This window comes from Haliotis rubra, unplaced genomic scaffold (genome assembly GCF_003918875.1).
Source record: "Haliotis rubra isolate DU_JTF1 unplaced genomic scaffold, ASM391887v1 Scf35, whole genome shotgun sequence".
In the NCBI taxonomy this organism is placed as follows: Eukaryota; Metazoa; Mollusca; class Gastropoda; order Lepetellida; family Haliotidae; genus Haliotis; species Haliotis rubra.
The window spans coordinates 1,047,501-1,074,287 of record NW_025767024.1 but is presented as its reverse complement, the minus strand read 5'-3'; the positions used below and the strand labels follow the sequence as shown (position 1 = coordinate 1,074,287).

The 26,787-nt window shown below is 38.4% G+C and overlaps 1 protein-coding gene across 2 annotated transcripts in view; it reads left to right on the top strand.

Moving 5' to 3' along the window:
- The first annotated feature begins 4,811 nt into the window (after positions 1 to 4,811).
- LOC124284995 overlaps positions 4,812 to 26,787 on the top strand; it is a 34,112-nt gene continuing 12,136 nt past the window's right edge. The window contains exons 1-2 of one of the 2 annotated variants that reach the window (XM_046721135.1): positions 4,812 to 4,978; positions 26,183 to 26,263. The gene's annotated coding sequence lies outside the window, so the exon portion shown is untranslated. Of the gene's footprint in view, positions 4,979 to 17,596; positions 17,622 to 26,182; positions 26,264 to 26,787 lie in introns of those variants that run through there. The other variant, XM_046721136.1, reaches the window with a different exon arrangement.

Here is a 26,787-nt window from a genome sequence, read left to right as displayed (position 1 = left end):
CAGTGATACGCCCTTCTTCTACTGTAAATATATGAAGCATATTACCAATAAAACATATTTGTGTAATCCAACAAATGTATGAAGCATTACAGTGATACGCCTTCTTCTACTGTGGATATCCATATTACCAATAAAACATATTTGTGTAATCCAACAAATGTATGAAGCATTACAGTGATACGCCCTTCTTCTACTGTGGATATCCATATTACCAATAAAACATATTTGTTACTCCAACAAATGCATGAAGCAGTGTGGATATATATTAAGCATATTGAGATGACAAGCCTTTATGGATAATCAACTTCTTAATTTTAACAATGGCTACTTTTCTGTATAGATTCTTATACCGTTTTCAAGCATAAGAATCTATACTGAAACGTCGCCATTGTGAAAATAAAGAAGTTGATCATCCATAAAGTCTTGTCATCTCTATACCACCAACTTCTAGAATGCCACTCAAACAAATTATGAAGCATATTACCAATAAATCATCTTTTTGTAATCCAACAAATGTATTAAGCACCACAGTGATACGCCATTCTTCTACCGGGGATATATGAACCATATTACCAATAAAACATATATCTTACTCCAACAAATGTATGAAGCATTACAGTGATACGCCCTTTTTCTTCTGTGGACATATGAAGCATATTACCAATGAAACATTTTTATCCAACAATGTATGAAGCTAGGAACGCTGTAACTCCAGGGCCTAGATTTTCGAAGCTCTCTTAGCTCTAAGATAGTCGTAAGTTAATGCTAATGTATGGCACTTGCGACTATCTTAGCGATAAGGGAGCTTCGAAAATCTAGGCCCTGATCTTTAAGATTTGTTGTAAGTCCGTGGAGTGTAATGCACTGATCGGACCTCCAACAACTCTTGGAATTGTTTGTTTGTTTGTTTCTTTGTTGTTTCACGTCGAGTGCGGCATTAAAGAACTAATGCTCTTCGCGGTATCATTTTACCTAGTTTGTGTTTGCTTTGTGTATGTTGTGGTTGTAGCAATAACGGTGTCCTATACAAAATTTCAGTGTGATGTATTCGGGTGACGTGTTATTTTGGGTCATCGAGCATATCAACTGGTTGGTCCCTTTCGCCATAACAACTACAGCTGCAACTGAAGGCAAACCGCTGTAGTTTATCATAGAGACCATGAAACAAATATGCCGTGCAGCCCATGCAAGTCTAGAATGTGTGGCAAGTCTAGATTACCAGAGTTTCTGAAAATGAAGAGGGTCCCTGCTCCTTCTATTATGTTTTATTAACATAATTTAGAAGCCGTTAAACATGTTCATTTAAGAGACCATATGTCAGCCGAGCCCACTCGTAAAGATCGGAACCAGTTGGAACTGGTCTTCAGCAAACCATGCTGGGGAAAGGGGAATAAGAGGTTTGGGTGGGTGGGCTCGCTGACTGGGTTGATGCATGTCAAAGAGTCACACTTGGGTAAATTGATGCTTATGATATCAATCACTGGATTGTCTGGTCCAGACTTGATTATTTACAGACCGCCGTCATTTAGCTGGAATATTGTGGCGTTTAACAACGACAAACAAAACTAACCCGATTAATACAACACTTATGCATTCTAATGTTTTTTGGTCGTGCACGTGCATATATATGCTATATATCAGATATATGGCGGCGGTCTGTAAATAATCGAGTCTGGACCAGACAATCCAGTGACCTGCGCAATTGGGAACCAATGACATGTGTCAACCAAGCCAGCGAGCCTGACCACCCGATCCCGTTAGTCTCTTAGGTATTATGCATATTCTGATACATAGACACGTACATGGTTATCAAGTATATCGAGAAGTAACTTCCGTCTTACACATGGGAGATTGCGGAGTTGAACGTTAAACGACAAACCAGCAAAACAGGAAGGAGTGGGATATCCGTTCTTATCCAACCGCAATGTCACATTGTAAAGGAGTTTAAAATGAAGTATTGACAGAAACCGTATGAGATGTGGTCACCGTCTGTCAGGGGCGGTGGGGTAGTCTAGTGGTTAAAGCGTTCGCTCGTCACGCCGAAGACCCGGGTTCGATTCGACATGGGTTCAATGTATGGAGCCCATTTCTGGTGTCCCCCGCCGTGATATTGCTGGAATATTGCTAAAGGCAGCGTTAAAAACTAAACTCACTCACTGTCTGTTAATGAGGATTCCTGGAGACTTTATAAACCAGCCCCTTGTACATTTAACACTCGGAAGCTTTCATTTAGGGTCGTTCCGAAACCCTAAACATGCAAATGTAAACAAATTCAAATGTAACGTGTCTTTTCGAGGAAATAAGATCTATTCGCGTCTTCATAAGAGGGACTACGGTAAATCCTTGAATAGATACATCTATTTATTTCAGAGACGTCTTCTAATTGCGATAGCCACATTTATTTAGAGAGGACGAGTAATTTCAATAAAAGATGTGGGGTTTGCATTTTATGATAAAGATTAGAGGAATATCTAAGTCGGAACCTGGCAAATATCCAATGCAGGCGTTTATGTTTTTCGTGAGTCTGTCAGACCCGTCGTGAATAAAATCCAGGCGTCTATTTGATTATTTACGGCATGTTTTAAAGATTATAGTCAGCAATATGCATATATATAACCGTTCACCTATCGCTCACACGTGTTATTACGAGGCCCATAAAAGCATGTCGATTTCGTTGATATCACTGATGCTTTGGTGTGTATATTTACGCATAGTGAATTTATGCCTTCCTAAACAGATTAGGGCGTTATAAACGAACCTTAATAATACCACGGTAAATTTAAACAGTCGACCCCGTTCCAGGCTCACCACTTGTTGATAACATAAGCATGATTCAATCTGTTGGGATGAAGGATGACGTAGCAAGTAAAATCACGCGATCCTCATTATACGGCTATTACGGTATATCGAGGAATAACATTTTCTACCAAATCATTAAGTGCACCTATTACATTCGAAGTCTGTGAGTGATTAATATTTGACATCGTTTCAGCTTTTTTATGGATATTTAAACACGCAAGTGAACCATTTAATAGCCTAGGGATTGTTTCGTTTGGCAGTTTTATTATTCATGTGCACTTTATAATGTGTATAAACATGCATTATTCAATATCGCAAAAGGTTGTCAGCATGGAAATAAATCAAGAGCGAGTTAGTTAGAACGTTGTGTTGAATGACCCCATTTAACAGCTTTCTGTTGTAATTTCATGGTAAACATATGGAGCACTGTATCTTGGAGGAGTAATCCCGGTCTAGACTAACATCTAGTCTCTGAAATGAAAATATTTTACAGAAAAAAACAGTTCCTAAATCATAATCATAAAATATAATAAAAAGGAGCCCAGAGACTTTCTTCATTTTCAGAAACTGTGGAAATCTAGACTTGCCACATATTCTAGACTTGCATGGGCTTTCTTGGATATGTTTGTTTCAGGGTCTGCATGACAGACTAACCCTAGTCATAAGAGCTTACCGGTAAAGGTCCGGGTTAGAAATTGATCTTCAGTAACCCATGCTTGTCGTAAGAGGCGACTAACGGGATCGGGTGGTCAGGCTCGCTGACTTGGTTGACACATATCATCGGTTCCCAATTGCGCAGATCGATCCTCATGCTGTTGATCACTGGATTGTCTGGTCCAGACGCGATTATTTACAGACCGCCGCCATATAGTTGGAATATTGCTGAGTGCGGCGTAAAACTAAAAAACTCACTCACTCATAAGAGCTAAATTACTGCGTGAGGATGGATGGTAGGATTATAATGGGGTCCACCCTGGAATTCGAACCCAGAGTCAGCGGATCCTTGTCCAGGTAAGGGATGTAACTCTACGCAAGGAATCGATCTTTTACACCGATACAATATTTACCTGTAGTTCAGCTGATAAATAAATCGATATATAAGATAAGAATCAATAAATAACAACTCATTATTAATCGGAGCCCAGCTGCCATGGAAACATCATGGTTACTGGTTGATGGCTATGATTTAAAATTATCACATGATCTTTTGTCTCCTATGCATGTGAGTCTTCGGTAGGCTCAGTCTTCAGTGATAAAGTTAATTTGTACAAAGTTTAATCACATTCTCGCTCTCCGTCTAAATTAATGCATAAACGACTTCAAATAACTCTCCTTGGGCCTTTATGTCAAATTTCCTTTCAATATTTATCATGTGTTTGTTCAAATGAACAAAAACACATTCATAAATAAATACGCCATATTGACAGTATCGATTTGATATGTAGTTAATGACAAAACAACAATTGTGAGTATTAAAGTGTAATGATGTGGGTACAATTGGTATGAATAAAATATGTACTGGTTTAATATCTCTGGAACATAATTGAACCTCAACGCGGCACGTTGCATTCATTAAACATCTTGCAGATAACGAAACTGACCCATTTCTAGCGAAAGGTCAAACCCAGACAATAATTGTCGGGTTGTGTTCTTATGACGCAACTTGGTAGCGGTGAAAACGTCACGTTTATAATTTTAGACATAAGTGGAACAGCGATCTTGTTGCACGAATACCACGAGCTTATAAATTAGGTCAACAACCGCGACCCATTTGCACTCCTATTTGGCAAGAATACCTATTATCTTCTACGCACAATCCATAGAATCAGCCCTAACAATGGCTCCGAAAGTGTATTAAAGCTGCGCTGTTGATTAATACAGCCCCCTGCAATCGATTTCATATCAACAGATGTGTATTTCAACCCGTTTGCGGAGGCGTCGGCATGTCAACTATTATAACAACCTGCCCTACCTGTCGTGAAAAGTGGACTGGTCCAAATAATAGCTGGGAAGCCATGGAGCATGTTTGAATGGAAGTCGGTCTAAATCATGTAGAGAATGTGTGTCATCCTGACCAGAGACTTTCATCCACTGGATATATCTGGATGATTAACGCTGTCCTTACGATCACAGTGGATGACACCACAACGTGTCTCGTCGCCAGCAATCGCCATTACAGGTAAGAAAACCCCGAAGCAGATTTACGGCGCGAGATAGCTCGTGAACCCGCAGACCCAATTCGCGAGGTTTCCACGAGGTGGGGTAATTCAGCCTTCAAGCAGACACGTCCGAGGCCTGGATCCGCGGTTCATTCCCGATCACCAGACGTGTTATACAATATGGTGTACATAACTTGTAACCCGAGCGGCAGAAACAGCGAATATTTCCATCTCAACCGAACTATTTTGCGAAGGGTTATTGCGGTGTATGCTGTTTTAATTGTCGGGGGGAATTTAGTATACTGTTGTGCGTTACGTTAGTGGAGCTTGTTTCTGTAGTCGGATTTTATCGCCACTAGCTGATTTCTGCATCACTAATGTTGCGGATTGTTTGTAGCACATTGACGTCACGAGACTCCGGCCTGTGTGTTTTTTTTCAGTCTAAAAGAATAGTGACCGAGACATTTTTATCGCATAGCTAGGAGGGGAATACTGGATTACGCAATATGGAATCACCCAAAACAGGGGGGAGGTGATTGGAACCTGGTTCGAAGCAGGAAGTTGGTATCAATTTGTTGATTGGGCCCTCTAAACTACTCGATAATTTCGGCAGCTTTCGGACTTCCAATGTCGCCACTTGTTTTTTGGTTTTGTGTTGGTATACCGTCTAGATAAATTAATTTTTGTTTCTTTTAAAGAAATTTGACTTTAATCTAAAGGCAGTAACAATAATTGAGTGGTCATATTTTATCCTTTAGGCACAAACTTGATGGTGATTTGTAGTTTATTTGGATAAGGTGTGCTGTTTTATTCATATTTAGTTGTTTAAAGTGTGGGTTTTGTTTGTTGTTGTTTTCATAAAATGAAACAAGCGAGTTATATTGTCTTGTATCGATACAATTAAAAGGTAATTGGTTACAATTGTTATTGTACATACAACAGTCCATAGCTGTGATAAATTAGAATTGAATATAAATCAATTGGTGAAATTGTCATTTTCAAACAATATTCCCATCTGCTGATTAAAAAGAGAGTATATTGTTTATTAGGTGAATTTAATGTTAAGGATATTGTATTAATCTCCAGTATTCTGTTCTCAATAGCTTACTATTTACAAAGTGTATAAACTCGCTGTCAATGTGTCATCGATATTGCCTGTAATAATGCTGATTTTACATTTTAACTCACTCAGTCAATATTATTTACAATCTCCTTAAATAGATATTTTATCTTTACTTGTCTGAATATAAATCAGATTTAAATTTCACTTGTTCAGATTAAGGAGGGAAAATATACCCTGAAACATCTTCCTCAGGGACGTTTATAATTTATGGCTAGGGGGATGATGATGATTTTGAGGGTGGGTCACCCATTTTGGTCTGGGGAGCTAGGGGGGTCATAAATTTTGTGCACATTTACTAGGGGAGGGGTAAGCAATTTTGTACATAAAAATATGTTTAAAATTATGCTTAGAAATTATGGGAAGGGGAAGGGGGTCGTCATTGATTTTGTACATGACATGCAGGGGGGTCCCTTATTTTGTACATATATTTTAGTGGGGGGACATGCTTCTCCATAAAAATCAACATCACCCCACCCCCAGCCCCAGCCATGAGTTGTGAACGGTCCCTTATTATAAAGAAATTTACATACATCAAGATTCCCTGTAACAGTATACTAACACGAATCACTTCTAAATGCCATTCAAAGACTTGGAAATTCTAGATGTTTTAAAAATTGGTTAGTATGCATAATATGCATTAGGCATATATCAAATAATCCATCTGTTCCTTTATACATGAATTGTTGGGGATTTATTGTTTTCAGAACAGTGCTGTATGATTACTTGGGTAGTTCCATCCAATCTCTATTGGCATAATTTTTATGTGTCATGTTCAGTGTCAAATGATATTACAGATATGGATCGCTCTAAGAATGTCAATTTCATCAAAGGTCAAGGCCTGTGCAGCCACACTGTTACAGAAATGGTGTTCAGTGCATGCATAAAGGCCAACAGCCTATATACACAAGGACACCGGGAAACATCTTTTGTTGTTTTCATATCATTGTGCTGGGGTTCTATTTTTGATCTGAATCATTTTGTTTCAAGAAACGAGTCCTGAATTCAATGTTTCTTTAGTTTCCAGAGACTGATGTACATGTCTGTGTTCACGTTTTTTAATTCTATTTTTCTTTATTTAATTAGGCCAGACCAATTTTATTTCTTGTTTTAAGGATTTTTGTCCTCAGAAAACCTAAAGGCAGGAGGGGAAAAAAATAAGAATAACATCACCAGTCAAAGTAATATTCCTTCTAAATATTAAAAGCATTTTACTTTTGGCAACGTTTCGACATAGGTTCTTATGTCGTTGTCAACGTTTCAACATTGGTTCAAATGTCGCTTTGACAACGACATTAGAACCTATGTCGAAACGTCACCTCCACAATTAAAGATGTTGTATATCCATAATAATTGTCATTATTCTTCAGATTAAATTTGTTCAAGCCGATGACCCGATGCCTATTAGAGGCAGATATGTATTAGTGAACCAATGCAATTTAAAGGAATGTGAGTGAGTTTAGTTTTACGCCTCTTTTAACACTATTCCAGCAATATCACAGCTGGGGACACCAGAAGTTGCCTTCACATGTTGTACCCATGTGGGGAATCGAACCTGTGTCTTCAGAGTGACGAGCGAACGCTTTAACCACTAGGCTAACCCACCATCCTGAAATATAAAGGACCAGCTCAGGGGTGGAAATAACTTTAAAACTTTTAGTGTACTCCGGTACAGTGGCACATGTAAAATCACTTGCCCTGATAATTTTTCCACTATACCGTCCGTTTTCTTGTTAATTTTTAAATAAACAACATAAATAATATTGGAAAGTCAACTGGACACCGGTACAGTGTGATATCCAAATTTGCTTGCCCGACAAAAAAACCCACTGGACTCGGGTGTCGGGCAATGGGTTATTTCCACCCCTACAGCTGGGTCACTGTGTTTCATATTTTGACAGACCAGAAACTTGGTTCATTCTTGCTTGAAGCTGACTGTGTTTCAAGGACCATACCGTTTGCCAGCACCATACTGGACTAACACTAAGTCTCTGATTATATATGATTTTGATAGTAACAATTAAACCAATTTATATTGAAAAGGAGCCCAGGTGGGATGGGAGATTTAGAACCTGAGGAAATCTTGACTTGCTTCATTCAGGACTTTAGCATTGCAGGGAGGGCTGTGTGGAAGGTAGTGGTGGTCCGATTAATTGAAATAGTCGAAGATTGGTCGCTGTGGCCAAATGACCAAGCAATCGATCACATTTTCTCATAATCGAACACAAACGCATTTGGAACCGCTGTAATAGAGTTTGAAATACTTGATGATAGAACATATCTAGGACGTTGTCAGGGCCTGAAAGCGTGTTTATTTCTAAGAAAACTCACTTCACTTTCTGAAAAGTCATGACTGAATATTTCTTAAAGAATCTGGGAAGTTTATGTTACACTGGAACTGAATCATTTTACACTGGATGTGAAATTTGCAAATGTAATTTGTGCAGTTTCTAAAAACAACAACAGAGAACCAAATGTTCATAATTGTGAGATTTCAACCAATTTCCAACAGTAGTGGAAGGGAAGACAATACGGTTCAGGAACTGTGAGACAGACAGTTAATACCGTGAAAGTCTTACTCCGAGGACAGCGATAGACAAACGCTTAGTCTCTGAAACAAATAATCCCATTTATATTGAAAAGGAGTCTCAGTGAGATGGGAGATTCAGAACCTAAGGAAATCTAGACTTGCATCATTCAGAGCTTCAGCATTGCAGGGAGGGCTAGGCTGTAGGGGAAATAATGTCGTTCAGGGACTGTGAGACTGACTAGAGGCAGGCATCGTATTATAGGCCCAGTGATATTTAGATGACCAGCTGGGTCAGTGAGTTGCATCGTTTGACAGACCAGAAACCTAATTATCCCCTGCCGCTCGTTTAGCGCAAAGCGGGCAATATAGTATTCAGAGACTAAGCCGTCACGTCTACGTACGTACGAATTGGAATATCTTAAGAACCGTTCACTAGATTCTTTTCATATTTGGTACCTGGGTTCATCACACTATAAGAAAGGTTTGGTGACCTTGACCTTCATTTCATTTGGTTCAGTCTTGGTTGAAGCTAACTATAAGTATCAATTGGACTTTGCTCCTATGTTCAGTTTACTCATCTTGTCTGATCCATATCACCGTTTAATACCTGTAACTGTTTGAAATCACATCCACATTTGAAAGAAACCTATAAATTGTAGGGCTAACGGTGTAATGCGGTATTAGTAGAACCACAGTATTTTGCCTTCGGTTGGGTATACCGTAATGCAATCCAAAAATTTGGTATTTTCGGTTTTCGTACTGTCATTTCATTATTAACCTTTTTGAACCTTTCTAAAATGTCTACAAATCAAATCTTTTGTCAAAATCTATCTAGGTTTAGCTCTTATTGTCAATTTTCTGCATATGATCATATCTCATATACTGAAACGGACCAAACCGAAGGCCTTGTACCGCAATACGTACCATACCGTGGTAAGAGCATACTGTTTAACCCCTAATAAGTTCTAAATACATTGGGTTCATCTCCTTATTGAGAACTGTTTTCAAGAATATTATACTTCATTGTCCCCGTAAAGATCCGGATTAGAATTAATCTTCAGCTACCCATGCTTATCGTAAGAAACGACAAACGGGATCGGATGGTCAGACTCGCTGACTTGGCTGACACATGTCATCGTGTCCCCATTGCGTAGATTGATATGCTCATGCTGTTGATCACTGGATTGTCTGGTCCAGACTCGATTATTTACTGACTGTCACCATGTTGCTTGAATATTGCCGAGTGCGGCGTTAAACAACCAACAAACCAACCATGTTTCATTGGTTCACTGGAAGTCGTCCTTGTTGATTCTAGGAAGTATATATGTCTATTATTGGAGTTGCGGTGGGGTAGCCTAGTGGTTAGGGCGTTCACTTGTCACGCCGAAGACCCGGGTTTGATTCCCCACATGTGCACAATGTGTGAAGCCCATTTCTGGTGTCCCCCGCTGTGATATTGCTGGAATATTGCTAAACGCAGCAAAAAACTAAACTCACTCACTTTGTTATGGGATATTCCCAAGTGTTAATGTTTTGACAGTTCACATTACGTGTATAACAACATGGACAGAGACTTCAATTTGTATTGGTGCATGTAATTTTCTTCCATTGATGTTGTGTTGTCAATGAGTTTTAAGGAAAACATCATTGTCAATACTTAAAGGATGCTTACGAACAGCCATTAATATTAGCGAAGAGCTGGAGTTGTTTGCGCTGGGTCTTTCATGTTATGTTACAGACCACAACATCAGCAATTAGTTGAATAGCGATCAGCAAATATGAACTGCCACATCTGATGAAGCTTTCTTCATCCTTTTTCTGAAAGCAACTTAACAAGACATTTAGAATGATGTGGGTAAAAATCTAAATGATCGTTTTCTGCCACCATCAGTAGCATCTTGTTGAGAGTGAATATTGCCATTACGACTAAATGGACTTGAAAATTACCTTCAGATGCCAGCAATTATTTTCAGAAAGTCATGACTATGATTGCTTTGTGTAAAAATATTTCCGCAAGTCTTTTTTTTTGCTTGTCATGTGGGAAAAAAACTATGTCCTAAGGGAAGGTTTGATGTGGATACAGTATGTTTTTGAACACTATGTCATGAGAAGGTGTGATGTTGAAAAAACTATGTCCTAAGGGAAGGTTTGATGTGGATACAGTATGTGATGTATTGAACACTATGTCATCAGGGAAGGTTTGGTGTGGGTACAGTATGTGATGTATTGAACACTATGTCATCAGGGAAGGTTTGGTGTGGGTACAGTATGTGATGTATTGAACACTATGTCATCAGGGAAGGTTTGGTGTGGGTACAGTATGTGATGTATTGAACACTATGTCATCAGGGAAGGTTTGGTGGGGGTACAGTATGTGATGTATTGAACACTATGTCATCAGGGAAGGTTTGGTGTGGGTACAGTATGTGATGTATTGAACACCATGTCATCAGAGAAGGTTTGGTGTGGGTACAGTATGTGATGTATTGAACACTATGTCATCAGGGAAGGTTTGGTGTGGGTACAGTATGTGATGTATTGAACACTATGTCATCAGGGAAGGTTTGGTGTGGGTACAGTATGTGATGTATTGAACACTATGTCATCAGGGAAGGTTTGGTGTGGGTACAGTATGTGATGTATTGAACACTATGTCATCAGGGAAGGTTTTGTGTGGGTACAGTATGTGATGTATTGAACACTATGTCATCAGGGAAGGTTTGGTGTGGGTACAGTATGTGATGTATTGAACACTATGTCATCAGGGAAGGTTTGATGTGGGTACAGTATGTGATGTATTGAACACTATGTCATCAGGGAAGGTTTGGTGTGGGTACAGTATGTGATGTATTGAACACTATGTCATCAGGGAAGGTTTGGTGTGGGTACAGTATGTGATGTATTGAACACTATGTCATCAGGGAAGGGTGTGGGTACAGTATGTGATGTATTGAACACTATGTCATCAGGAAGGTTTGGTGTGGGTACAGTATGTGATGTATTGAACACTATGTCATCAGGAAGGTTTGGGTACAGTATGTGGGTACAGTATGTGATGTATTGAACACTATGTCATCAGGAAGGTTTGGTGTGGGTACAGTATGTGATGTATTGAACACTATGTCATCAGGGAAGGTTTGGTGTGGGTACAGTATGTGATGTATTGAACACTATGTCATCAGGAAGGTTTGGTGTGGGTACAGTATGTGATGTATTGAACACTATGTCATCAGGGAAGGTTTGGTGTGGGTACAGTATGTGATGTATTGAACACTATGTCATCAGGGAAGGTTTGGTGTGGGTACAGTATGTGATGTATTGAACACTATGTCATCAGAGAAGGTTTGGTGTGGGTACAGTATGTGATGTATTGAACACTATGTCATCAGGGAAGGTTTGGTGTGGGTACAGTATGTGATGTATTGAACATTGTCACACTATGTCATCAGGAAGGTTTGGTGTGGGTACAGTATGTGATGTATTGAACACTATGTCAGGGAAGGGGTGGGTACAGTTTGATGGTGAACACTATGTCATCAGTATGGGTACAGTATGTGATGTATTGAACACTATGTCATCAGGGAAGGTTTGGTGTGGGTACAGTATGTGATGTATTGAACACTATGTCATCAGGGAAGGTTTGGTGTGGGTACAGTATGTGATGTATTGAACACTATGTCATCAGGGAAGGTTTGGTGTGGGTACAGTATGTGATGTATTGAACACTATGTCATCAGGGAAGGTTTGGTGTGGGTACAGTATGTGATGTATTGAACACTATGTCATCAGGGAAGGTTTTGTGTGGGTACAGTATGTGATGTATTGAACACATCAGGAATGTCATCAGTCATCAGGGAAGGTTTGGTGGGGGTACATTATGTGATGTATTGAACACTATGTCATCAGGGAAGGTTTGGTGTGGGTACAGTATGTGATGTATTGAACACTATGTCATCAGGGAATGTTTGGTGTGGGTACAGTATGTGATGTATTGAACACTATGTCATCAGGGAAGGTTTGGTGTGGGTACAGTATGTGATGTATTGAACACTATGTCATCAGGGAAGGTTTGGTGTGGGTACAGTATGTGATGTATTGAACACTGTATCATCAGGGAAGGTTTGGTGTGGGTACAGTATGAGAGGTATTGAATGCCATGTCCTTCTTGAGGGTCTAATGTAGCTGTGGTATTTGAGATTCATTGAATGATTGTTTAATGTGATGCATTCAGTACAAGATCTGACTTGTCCATAAAGACATGAGCATGATGAAAAAACAGTATTTAAAAAAAAAAAACGCTTTACACCAAACAACTCAATTGTACTGCAAGTCTTCAAAACAGATCATAGAAAGGTCGTAACTGAAGTAGAATTTATCATCACACATTAATATCAGGAAAAATCTGACTTCATTTCTATCGGCTTTAACGATTTTCCGTTGGAACATGGCAATAAATTGTTGTGATACCTGAAGCACAACAACCAGGTGTGGTGGGTCATTAGTAGGACGTAACTGCTTTGTTCTGCAAGGTTAGTTTCTGTCCTAGTTATATATTGATCACTGAGTCAATCGGTATTTCTGATGCATAATGGTAGCAATTCTTCCATGCATGCATGATACCTTCTGTATAATGTTACATGCTTAAAAACGACGGCAAGGTCACAGCAGTGGAAACAGCAGCACACATTATTATCAATATTAATATCATCATCATCATCATCATCATCATCATCGCATGATGTTCCATCAGATAACCTTAGCGTTTGACCGAGACAGTCTGTTCATTCTTTTGTCTAAACAAGAGGTAATCTAGACCAACTTGGGCCCAATATTCAGCCCAAAGTCTGCTGCAAATGTCAGCAAAAATTCCTAAATGGGGATTTTAAATTTATGTTAACATACTTATGAATAATGTAATAACCTGGGCTTAGATTTTCGAAGCTCTCTTAGCGCTAAGATAGTTGTAAGTTAATGTTAATGTATAGCACTTACGAATATCTTAGCGATAAGAGAGCTTCGAAAATCTAAGCCCTGGCTTGTATTTCTCTGAAAAGAGCATCAATAAATGGCAAAATGATGTATATAAGTATGTTCACATCATCACATTGAATGGAGTATTAAATGATGTAAAACAGTTAAGAAAAGTTGAATTTTCAAAAAATAAGTAAATATTTTCCTAGTTTGCTGCTCCTGGGAAGTCTGAAATCCTTGTGGACAGGAGCTGTAATATAGACTTCTATGAAGAAGTTACCATGGCTACAGTTCCTTTTTGTTCTATATTGTGTATCCATTTATTTGCTTGTGTTTTCAAACTGGAATGGACAAGCAAATATACATATGCCTAAGCTGTTCATAGTACACATGGGCACCGGGAACTAGGTAGTCTGAAACACTGCATTTTGCAGTACAGAGTTTTGTCCCATGAACTTGTCAGAACCAATAATAGGGGGTTCAAGTCTTGGTTAATCCTGCAAGGGCGGATACAAGTTTTTGAGACTTTTACACCATATCTTGCCAGCAAACAATTTCTTAGAAAAGATAGGATATTAAGACACTAGTAATTGCAGTTTTTGCTCTGAAGATATAGAAACAACTATCCACCTATTCTGGTCTTGTAGCAAGGTCAACCATATATGGAAAAAACTTGAGAACTGGCTACATGCTAAAGCACAAATAAAACTCAAAATTGGAAAGAAACATGTAATGCTTGGTTTTCCAAATAAAAACAGTGATCCAATAAATATCATCTTATTTCTCTTCAAGGAACTAATTTTTCGAAATAAGTTTAACAACATTATGCCATCTTTTCAAGTTTTCTTTAACATAAACTGTTCGAATATTATATGCTAACAAAGTGTTCGTCAATAATTAGTTGTAATATCAATGCTTTCTACACGTTCTAGTCATCATGTCATGATTTATTCTGCTAAAACTATTTGATTGTTCATCATGTATACTGGAAAGTAGAATATCATTGTTAACTGTTTGTATAAAATGTTGAAAAATGCAACAAAACAAAAAATAAAAAAAACTTTTTGAGAAAGTGTGTTTGTGTGTGTGTGCGTGCATGCATGAGAGTTTCAATGGTCATTTAATAAACTTTCAGGACAAATATGGGGTTGCGCACCCCTGCACCCCCATGCTGGATCCGCCTATGTCCTGATAATAGTTAGGTTTGTGAGTGCCCATGCTGTGGGTTGCAGTGGAGATCTGCATCACTTGAGGTTTAGCCCCACATTGTGCTCAACGCCATGATTAATATATAAATAAAATTGAAAGAACAGGACATCTATTTCCTTGAATACTAAAGCGGTGGGGTAGCCTATTGGGTAGCCTATTGGTTAACGCGTTTGCCCTGGGTTCGATTCCCCACATGGGTACAATGTGTAAAGCCCATTTCTGGTGTCCCCCGCCGTGATATTGCTGGAATATTGCTAAAAGTGGCTTAAAACTAAACTTGCTCATATATAAGTAAAATCAAAAGAACAGGACACCTATCTCCTTGGATACTATTAGTGTCTTCTCAATTAGGTCCCCCCCAAAAATGTTGTGGTTCCAATTACACCTCTTTAAAATTTAGGGTAGGTAGGAATTCTTTTTTTTTTTTTTACATTTTTTTTTAGAAGTAGAGTAAGAACTAATAACACATTTATCAATGAGTAATTGTTTATTGAATCAAGCTTGCGGCCATCATGTTGACTGTCTTTATCAGAATGACCCATGTCCATTGGTGCCAGGAAAAAACAATGGCCGAAAGCTTGCTATTCATACCTCTGAAAACCTAGGGTTGGCACCAGAATTCAAGGGTCGGTCGGGTAATCGGAACCACTACATTTTCTTTATAGGCCTTAGCTGTGCAGAGTTGCTTTCTTTAGATGAGACAGAAACCTATATTTGGGGTTTAAATCTTGTATTGGGCTTGATTATATTTCTAGGCTGTCAGCACCATCCCAGTGTTCATCATCACTGGTACCCGTGAAGATCCAGCGGGCTAGAATTGATCTTCAATAACCCATGCTTGTTGTAAGAGGTGACTAACGGGATTGGGTGGTCAGGCTCGCTAGCTTGGTTGACACGTCATCGTACGGTCATCATGAACGATGGTCATGATGTTGATCACTGGATTGTTTGGTCCAGACTCGATTTTTTACAGACCACCGTCTTATAGCTGGAATATTGCTGAGTGCGGCGTAAAAGTAAACTCACTCATCATCATTGATATCAACTGAGGTTTTGCTCGCACGTACATCTGACATGTGAATTAGATTCATTCACTCACTTTGAATCTATGTACTCTTTCCAATCTCCATATTACAATATGATGACAGTTATTATTTCATAACCTTGTTGAAGAAACAAAGACAATGTCTATAAATTTAAGGTGTTTTTAAAAGGGATGAGTTTCTAAGGTTAGATTTAAACATCTGTGTCTCATGCACAAGCAACAAGTTGATATTATTTTTCCATCTGGAGATATGTGTGTTTCTCACACTATCTGTCAATCCTAAAGATACCAGTAATAAACATGTCACTGTAAGCAAGAACGAGAGACTCGCATATACAATATATTATTTATGCACAATAGCTACAAGAAAATAAGTGGAGCTGTAGACAGTTAATATTTTTATTGACAAATTCTCCCAGAGAGCCATACGATTCATAATCTTTGACAATTTCCAAACCATGAATTTTCTGAAGGTTAGGTCAACCATGAAGAGTTGATTGTTAACACAATCCATGTGTTTATCTCACTGAAAGGAGTGGCATGTCATCCCCGATACAAACAGACCTAGCAGAGCATGATGGGCCCAAAATAAATGTTCCTTTTGTGAAAATGCTGTCATGTGTTAAGGATACGAAAGGAAATACTTATAGGACATTCCAAGACTATGCTCAGGCAGGGGGCTGTCTTCTGACCCCTACATTTTTCATATTGTGTTCTTGGATTGAAATCAGACCATGGACTATATATCATTTCAAGGGCATTTCGATTTAAAATGTCAAAAACAACCACTTGAGACTTTCCGCTCTGAATTTTTCCTGTTAGCATGGAACCTTTAACATGTTGAAAATGCAGGAAGCGATGTGGTCTTTGCAGTTTTGAAGTTAATTAATGTTCCAAGGCCTTCTTGGGAAGGATGGTTGGAATATAGTTCCAATTCCTTTAATGAACAGGAATAGGGAATGCAGTCATTCCAACTTAGTCTGCATATTTTTTTATAAACATTTCTTTTGGGGATGTTATTTCGGGGATGGAACAGTACCTATTTTGTGCAATATGTTGTCGTAGCAAAAGGTCACCAATCTGTTAAGAGCCCAAGGGGGTGAGGGATTTTCCAGGTTTACCATTAGTTTATCAGTACAAGATTCAGATTTAGATGATAGATCCTAAATGTTAAGACCATTTTTGGTATATTTGACCTTGACGTGACTGGTATATTACCAAAAGAGGCCTTGAACTGACTCACTCTATCACTCAGTAATCATGGATGGCACCGATGTGCATGTTCTGTTTTATAAACCTACCACAAACCTTTGACAGCTTTGAATCCCAGATTCACCTGGATTGTGTTTTTTGGTTTGTATGTACCATACCCATGCTTCGTTTTAAAACAGATTTACGTCATACCTGCCACCATCGAGGAACATCATATGGCTAAAGTTCAGTCGAAGCAACGTAGACAATGCTCATTTTTAAAAGTAAAAAAAAATCTTTGAGAAGTCCCCCATGGTATCCAGATCAGTGCTTCTTTGAGCCTCATACGGTACATTAAGCCGTCTCCTAGCCAGGCATTGTGTGGTCGCCTGAGACAGCTATTGTAGTTAACTGGTGAAGGGGAACTGACGTGAAATAGCCTGTGATGACTTGCACAATGACGTCGGGGGGACCTGTTGAATGCTGTGATGAGTTCACTGTGACTGAGGCTCAATATAGACTTGGGCCAGACATCAAAGTTACTCAAGCACAACTGAAAGGAATGTTGAGCATTTTATTTTCCCTCAACAGAACAAAGTAAGTTTGTATGGATGTGTTCGTGGTGTGTTTTGTCTGGATTTGAATGTTGGGTCGAACTTGGTAAAGGCTCTGATCTGTCATGGGTTTGGGAGCAATATTAACATTCTGTTGTCTGAGCTGTTGTTTTGGTTGACAGTAATTGACACACTGGTTGTATTGGTTGACAGTAACTGACAGACTGGTTGTTTTTTTAAATGAATTCAATCATATACATGTGGGTACTTTGGACTAGAAATGGTCTTAAGGTACCTAAACTGGCTCCATTGGTGACTAAAGGGATTGGATTGTCAGTCTAGGTGACCTGGTTGATACACATCATCATAATCTGACTGCATGGATCATTGTTTACAATAGCAGTCATGGGATTGTTTGGTCCAGACTTGATTGTGTACAGGCTACACCATAATGGTCAGAAATTAGGTCATTGCTTACTATAGGAGTCATGGGATTGTTTGGTCCAGACTTGATTGTGTACAGGCTACACCATAATGGTCAGAAATTAGGTCATTGCTTACTATAGGAGTCATGGGATTGTTTGGTCCAGACTTGATTGTGTACAGGCTACACCATAATGGTCAGAAATTAGGTCATTGCTTACAATAGCAGTCATGGGATTGTTTGGTCCAGACTTGATTGTGTACAGGCTACACCATAATGGTCAGAAATTAGGTCATTGCTTACTATAGGAGTCATGGGATTGTTTGGTCCAGACTTGATTGTGTACAGGCTACACCATAATGGTCAGATATCTGAATCATTGCTTTCAACAGCAGTCATGGGATTGTTTGGTCCAGACTTGATTATTTACAGACTACACCATAATGGTCAGAAATCTGGATCATTGCTTTCAACAGCAGTCACATGGTTGTTTGGTCCAGATTTGATTATTTACAGACTACACCATAATTGTCAGAAATGTGGAAAATTCCTGAGTACAGCATTAAACAACAAACACACACACATAATGATAATAATCTGTGACTGTTTATGTTTACAACTCAACGAAGTTATGGACCATCAGATTCTTTGATATGATTGCAGACATAATGGATGGACGAAAGCCACATGAAAGAATTGGATGGTGCATAACCTTTAGTCGGCAGTACTTTATCTCTTTAATGATATCCCTGACATCAATTATCGATGCTTCACGGCATAATGATATGTATCTCACATCTGTAGCGACACAATACGATTGATTGTGTCCTTTGATAAGATGTTTTCTTGTCTTGAAATCAGATACACGTCTACCAGTGACCCAGTTTACCCAGTCAGGGAACATGTTTGCTTATGGGGCTTTTCGGTTGATCAATTTCCATTCCTCTGTGTTGGAATTCAGTTAGTATTTCAGACTGACTTTATTAACATTTTATGCCTTTTTGCTATCAAATAAGTGCAAATTCACCTTAATCATCACACAATTAGGTCTTCGTATATGTGGTAATTGTATTCTTTTGATTTTGGAAAGGAAACAAAACAGTAACTGGTCATCCATGTGCCGGATGTTCAAAATAGTTTAATATGCAATTATTCCTCCAGAGAGGTTGGGGTGAAGGGGTAGCCTGGCGGTTAAAGGGTTCTCTCACCCGGATTCGATTCCCTGTTGTTCGATGGGTACAATGTGTGAAGCCCATTTGTGGTGTCCCCCCATCGTGATATTGCTGGAATATTGCTAAAAGTAGCGTAAAACAACTCACTCACTCACTCCAGAAAGGTGACAGACAAGGTTTGTGGCTTATATTGACACTTGTAAGAGACTTCCTAGACTGAAGACTGGTTGTTTTTTAGACCTTTTATTGTCAGTTTTTCAGTCGGTTCATGTTTTGTGTAGTCATAAAAAAACATGATTGTCATTAAACTTAATTTTGTACAATTTTGGTTGTACAAGAACTCCTTCAGACTATGTTATTCTGAAAAAGTACCAAGCTGGAATAATAATGGTAGCATTATGCAACAAATGATTGTATCATACAGAATGTTGTTATTGATTGTGTAGATTTTTGTGAGGGATGTATGTCACAATGCATTATGTAATTATCACAACCAAACTGTCAGATTGACATGGGACCTATACTGAAGGCAGAGTTCATTGTAGTTATGAAAGCGTATTATTTGGATTCAAAGGGAAAACTAACAATTCACTAATGCTGTAATTATGGTAACAAAATGAAGCTTTGAACAATTAATTGATAAAAGTTGAACGTATTTGTTTGCTAGTCCAGCAAGAAAAACATAGATACTATAAAACTACAAGATTTCTTGCTTAATCAGATTGTAATTAACCTGTTTCCATGCCTTTGGTATTTTTTTACCCTCTTTGTTTAGAACGTGTTTATTAACAATGATATGTAATAAGCCGTAATAGAGTGAGTGAGTGAGTTTAGTTTTACGCCGCACTCAGCAATATTCAGCTGTATGGTGGCGGTCTGTAAATAATTGAGTCTGGACCAGACAATCCAGTGATCAATAGCATGAGCATCGATCAGCGCAATTGGGAACCGATGACATGTGTCAACCAAGCCAGCGAGCCTGACCACCCGATCCCGTTAGTTGCCTCTTTAGACACGCATGAGTTACTGAAGGTTCATTCTAACCCAGATCTTCACGGGTCAGCTGTAGTAGAAATAGCAATTACTCTATGCACACTTTATGTCTGCTGACATTGAAATGTAATGTATGATTGGGGAGAGGAGAGGGATAGTATACTGAGAGAAACTAATAAAGGATCAAAGGAAAGTTCAAGCATTCCTTTATTATTTTTCAGTTTTCATCACCACAGCGCTATTCAACGCTGGTGATGAAAACTGGAAAATGTATATATTTAAACTGTACCAACTCTTGTCTTTCTTGCTGCCATGAAATACTGACCTTATTAACAGCCAGGGTTATAAACCAGACACATGATGATAGGTTTTCTTTTCTGCCCACGGAATAATTCAAGGAATCATGAATTCCTTTCCAAATCACCTTGAATGCTGTTAGTCGTGTTTGTATGTATGAGAATAACAAAATGTTTCAGCAATCGTATTGCATGTTTGAGACTTCTTGCAAGTCAAATTGGATAAGTGGAAACCTACAAAGATCCGGGCTAGAATTGGTCTTCAGCAAGCCATGCTTACTAACGGGATCAGGGGGTTAGGCTCGCTGACTTGGATGGCACGTGTCGTCATATCGCATTTGCATAAATCAATGCTCATGCTGTTGATCTCTAGATCTGTTTGGACCAAACTCAATTATTTACAGACCGCTGCCATATAGCTGGAATATTGTTGAGTGCGCTGTACATAATAAAACAAAATATAATTGGGAAATGATTGAAAAGGCAAGTATATAGAAGTTTTCATGAAGCAATGTTGTTTTTCTACTATTTAAACATGAGCATGTATTTAGCCCTACCTGATTGTCATAACAGTAAACCATATGCTACAATATTCACTTTAAGTTACAGTTTTTTTAAATTGGCCGTTTCTATTAGTTTTAGCAATTTAAATTTAATCAGACGTATCGGAAGTCCAAAACTTGCAAATGAAATTTAAAACAAACGGCTAATCTTGTGCATTTGGATACACCATATAAAGTTCATACCATGTTTTCATCAACTGTAAATATTTTTAAGATGTCAAGTCTTAAGAAGGCCTATATATCATCGCGTTTCTGAATAAACGTCTGTCTGTATGTTTCGTCCTTGTAGGACCTGATCCTCTAGACTTGAAGGTTCAAAATAGCCATGAGAAACATGGTAGACCAGTTTGATTGATCAGGGTGTCTGCCCCGGGCTGGCCATTAAATGTGTCCTAACCCAGAGAACCATTGTACACTGTGAAGGAGTATTGTGAAGTTCCTGTCTGTATTAGGACTATGAAAACATTATGAAAATATTTATGAGGGCTGTGCTCCAATTAGGTCAACAAACATTAAGGTCAAGGTGACCTCATGGTAGTGGGGGTCCGATTAATTGAAATAATCGAAGATTGGTTGCAATGACAAAATGACCTAGCAATTGATCATGTTTTCTCATAATCAACACAAACAATTTTGGAACACTTGTTTGCAATAACAATATTTTTCACAAGGTTGGTTTTGTCTGTTACCATGGTTACATTTCATTAGCACTACAAGCTCTTCCAATTCATGATTGAATTTATTTTAAAGGCTCCATGAAGTTCATGTTCCTAACATACTAGTCATCCTTTAAAGATGTGAAATTTGCAAATGCATTTTGTGCAATTTGCAAAAAAACGAGAACTACATGTTTTTTCTTTTATTTTGTGTGCATTAACAAACATAACCAGGAAAATTTGATAAATGACGCTAACCAATTATTTTCGATGATTGATTGGTTGTAATGAACCAATCATCAATTATGAGATTTAAGCCAATTCCCAACACTGCCCCATGGAGAAGAAGTGGTTCCCAGTCTAAGTTGACGACACAATTTGTGGTGTTGTGTCCCTTAGACATGAAACTATGATTCAGGTTTCGATCCCAAATTCACCATCATTCTGGGTTTGTCTGTACCGTAACCTTGTTAATTGGTTTCACCATAGTGATAAATAGCCACAACCTGATTTACTTGAGCTTTATTCTAGTAGGGTAGGAGCGGTGATGTAGCCTAGTGGTTAAAGCATTCGCTCGTCACGCCGAAGACCTGGGTTCGATTCTGTACATGGGTACAATGTGTGAAGCCCATTTCTGGTGTCTCCCGCCGTGATATTGCTGGAATATTGCTAAAAGCGGCGTAAAACCATACTCACTCAGTCTATAGTCTGTTTGCAGTGAAAACGTACCGATGAATTTCACTTTAAACAAAGAAGTAAACCAAATTAAGTGAAATTAAGATTGCGAATCCTCATAATTTTACCTTGCCAAATGAACATTTAAATCTCAGATTTTTATTCAACTTAGGATAAAAGTTGTTTAACAAACGATCATAGATTCAAATCGATATTATTTGTTTGTATTACAAGGGGCTAAGCGCAGTAGATGGAACAGTGAAACAAATGCACGTGCTGTACGTGATAAGCGTTAGCTTAGACCAGCCCTACTTGTTCTCGGTGTTTCATCTAATGTGCATACCCCCTTGTAATACAAACTAATAATAGCGATTTGAAACTATGATCGTTTGTTAAACAACCTTTATCCTAAGTTGAATAAAATTCTGAGATTTAAATGTTCATTTGGCAAGGTAAAATTATGAGGATTCGCAATCTTAATTTCGCTTTAATCAATTTACTTTTTTGTTTAGAGTGAAATTCATCGGTACGTTTTCACTGCAAACAGACTATAGTGAAAACAAAACGGCAATACAATATTGTATTGCATCATGAGGCTTACAAGACAATACATCAAATTACAACCCTTGTATCGCAGTGCATATGATACATTACAAGTTATGTTGATGTGAAAATGTGAATCCAAACAAACACTGCACAACAACCAATTGGCCTCAGACCCCAAATATTTTCCTTCTTTGCTACCTACAGTGACATGCCAGTCCACCATAATTAATATTGGTCGTAGGCTGTTCTCTTGTTGCATGCTGACCAACCTGCCACTTGTCACTTAACCAGCAAAATATCGGCCTGGATCGACCATGTCAATTTGGCTGTATCCACTGTAAACAATGGTCACCGGAAGTTTCAGAGCCGAAACACACTAAACAGCCTTGAACTTGGGGTCAAATCATGGAAGGCTGGTGTCATTTTGTCAATACCATGTATAGATTGTAAACCAAAAAAATTTGCAGTATAGTACAATCTCTTACCTTCAATTAAGCTATCACAAGTCACCCTAAAAATTAGCACACACAGAACAGCCCATTTAAACAAGGCACTATATTCTCCTATTTTCCTTCCGGGTCATGGTAAAAGTTAAGGGGAGGTAACTGTGGTCTGAGGCCAACTTATGCAAATTCTCTAGTATTTCCCCAGTGGGCTATAAATAGCACAACACTGACAGTGTCCCCAAGCCTAATGTTTATCCACTACAATATTCCATCTTTTCTCCCTGACAGTTAGAAACAAATGATTCAGAGACAAAAAGGAAAACTATCAACTTATGAAATAATAGTACTGTATTGGGAAACAAACCGAACCTCATCCATAATATCAAGATAGGTATTGTATCGTGGCCCCACCATGTTTACTCAGACTTAATGAGCATTTTCAGCTCGTCACCATGACTCGACAGTTTGGAGTTCTACTTATGCCTTTAGAAAGTGGTATGTTTGGTGCGAAAATATTTACTAGGGCTGGGACGGGTCCAAATTTTCTACCCGGGTACGCCATCTCCTATTCCCCTACCCTACCCGGATACCCGTTATGTTAATTCCTGACATCAAATTTGTAAGAAATGGCAAAATATTCTTCAACTCAGGGGCTAAAATTTCAAGTTTTTCAATATCTTAATCATGTGTTATATTCAAAACAGGTAACTGTAAATAATTTTTAATCTTGAAAGACAATACAGTCTTTTAATCATGAAAGAATAACATATTACATTGTTTAATCTATTAGTCACATGATCATAACGGGTCCGGGTATTGAGACGGGTACCCGGGTCTAGCTCATTACCCACCCGTCCCGGGTATCCGGGTTACCCGTCCTCGCCCTAATATCTACATACAGACTGTCATGAGGTAGGTGGAATCTTGCTGAACAAAACAACACACTCATCTATTCTAATATCATCTATGTATATTTCTTTTATTTAAAAGAATAAATTTCATTTCAAAATACTTCTTAGGTATATCGAAGATAGTTTAAGTGGGACAATTTATTTTCAGAAAGAACTGGCATATTGCAAAAATTAAAAACAAATTAAGGCAGTGACTGATAGAATAGTCTGTCTCACAGTCCTTGAACCACAATATTTTCTCAAATACCTAGCACTCCCTGCAATGCCAAACCCCTAAATGAAGCAAGTCTAGATTCCCCTCCAAACTGACTGGGGCTCCTTTTCAATTTAAATGGGTATATTTGTTACAATCAAAATTATATATATTCACAGAGTAAGCATTAGTCCACTGACAGAACTGTGTAAATACATTTTCAGATTGTATATTTATGTCTTAAAAGTTATATAGAGATAGAATTGGAATCCATTCTTGTCGCAAGAGATGACTAATAGGATCGGGCGGTACATGTCATCGTATCCCAATTATGTAGATCGATGCTCATGCTGTTGATCACTAGATCTGTTGGACCAGATTTGGTTATATACAGACCGCTGCCATATAGCTGGAATGTTGCTGAGTACAACAGTTAACAGCAAAAAAACAAAATGAAGTATCAGTTCTGAAAAAATTGTTTTTCTGCTATTTAAATATGAGCATGTCTAAGGCCCAAGCTGATTGTCATAACAGTACACCATATGCTACATACCGCCTCCGTGGTGTAGTGGTTAGAGCGTCCGCCTGGAGAGCGGAAGGTCACGGTTTCGATCTCCGACCGCGTCATACCAAAAAGACGTTAAAATATGGTACTTGTTTTGGTCTCTACCTGGCGCTCGGCATTAATGGGTACAACAAGGACTGGTCGGCTCAAAACAATCTTATTATTATTACCCCAGATAAACCAAGCTGCTTGTTAGGCGCTAGAGGGTTATAGTCACATAATTTTTTCCCACTGGGTACCCATTTTCTGCTGGATGAACAAATGTGATCGCAATTTAATGTCGCCAACCTATTTTGAAATACTGTCACATGCTGCTGTATGCTGCCATTTCAACAGCATCCAGTGAACAGATAGATAATCTGTATTCTATAGGTATTCCAGAATGTTTGAATAAATAACAATTAAAATGTTCCCATAAATCTGGAATATAAATCCTTTTTTTCATGTAACCCTGATACTGTGAAATCGATAAGACAACCTTTTGTTGCATGGCTTGTTGCATGTGCAAAGATTTCACATGAAAATGTGACGCCTCCGTGGTGTAGTGGTTAGAGCGTCCGCCCGGAGAGCGGAAGGTCGCGGGTTAGATCCCCGACCGCGCCATACCAAGACGTTAAAACATGGTACTTGTTGGTCCCTGCCTGGCGCTCGGCATTAGGACTGGTCGGCTCGGAGTCAGTATAATGTGTCTGAGTATTCATGCTTCACTGCGGCATGGTATCTCAGTGAGCTAGCACTATAAAACCAGCTTCAGTCTGGGCTAGTACAAGCAGCCGCACACACACATACACACACATGCATGTCGTCATATGAGCAAAATATTCTCAAGCACACGACGTTAAACCCAATTTCACCTCACCTCACCTCATGTGCTTCAATATTCATCTTAAGTCACAGTGGTCTTAACTGGCACATATTCATCTTAAGCTCACTGACTTGGTTGACACATGTCATCGTATCTCAATTGAATAGATCAATGTTCATACTGTTGATCACTGGATTATCTGTTCCAGGTTATTTACAGACCGCCCCCATACAGCTGGAATATTGTCAACCAACAAACATACCCTGTCAGCTATTAAGATATTAAATATTAAGACCAGCGTAATTGTATTTCAAATTTTTACAACAGGTTGTGTTAACAAAGAACTTCTTATTTTGCAGAATGAATCGTCTTACATGTACAGAGAGCCGCCATGCATATCCTGAAGCATATCCGCTACAGCAGCTGTTTGATGTTTTGAGGTGAGGAGGATGCTTTGTGTCTGGCAGAGGCAATTACCTATATATACTTTACGGATGACAGCTCACGGAATGAATGGATTTCATCATAGACAAGTCAGGCTATATCATCATAGGAATAAAGACTCTTTGTTTCCAGAAAAATCTTTTACTTCTGAACATACACAGTAAAAAGGCGAAGATATTATTTGTAATATTATATCATCCTGGTTGTTTTCAAATAAAAAAAAAAAAATTTAAATGTTTGAATTTTAAATTTTTTAAGTTTTATTTTTATGTTTAGTCTGACTGTTTGGTACACTGAGAGCCAAACCTTATTGAAAATTGTACCAGGAAATGAAGGAAAAAATAAATTTGGCTTCAGGATTTATTAAATACAATTATATAAAATTCAAGTTATGGTGCCCCAAAATAATGTTTGTTTCCTTTTTTCTGAATAAATACTTATATGTATTGAAACAGTGAAAGAATATTCCTCTCCAGCCATGGAAATATGCTTTCAAGACTAATCCAGAAAACACAAGTAT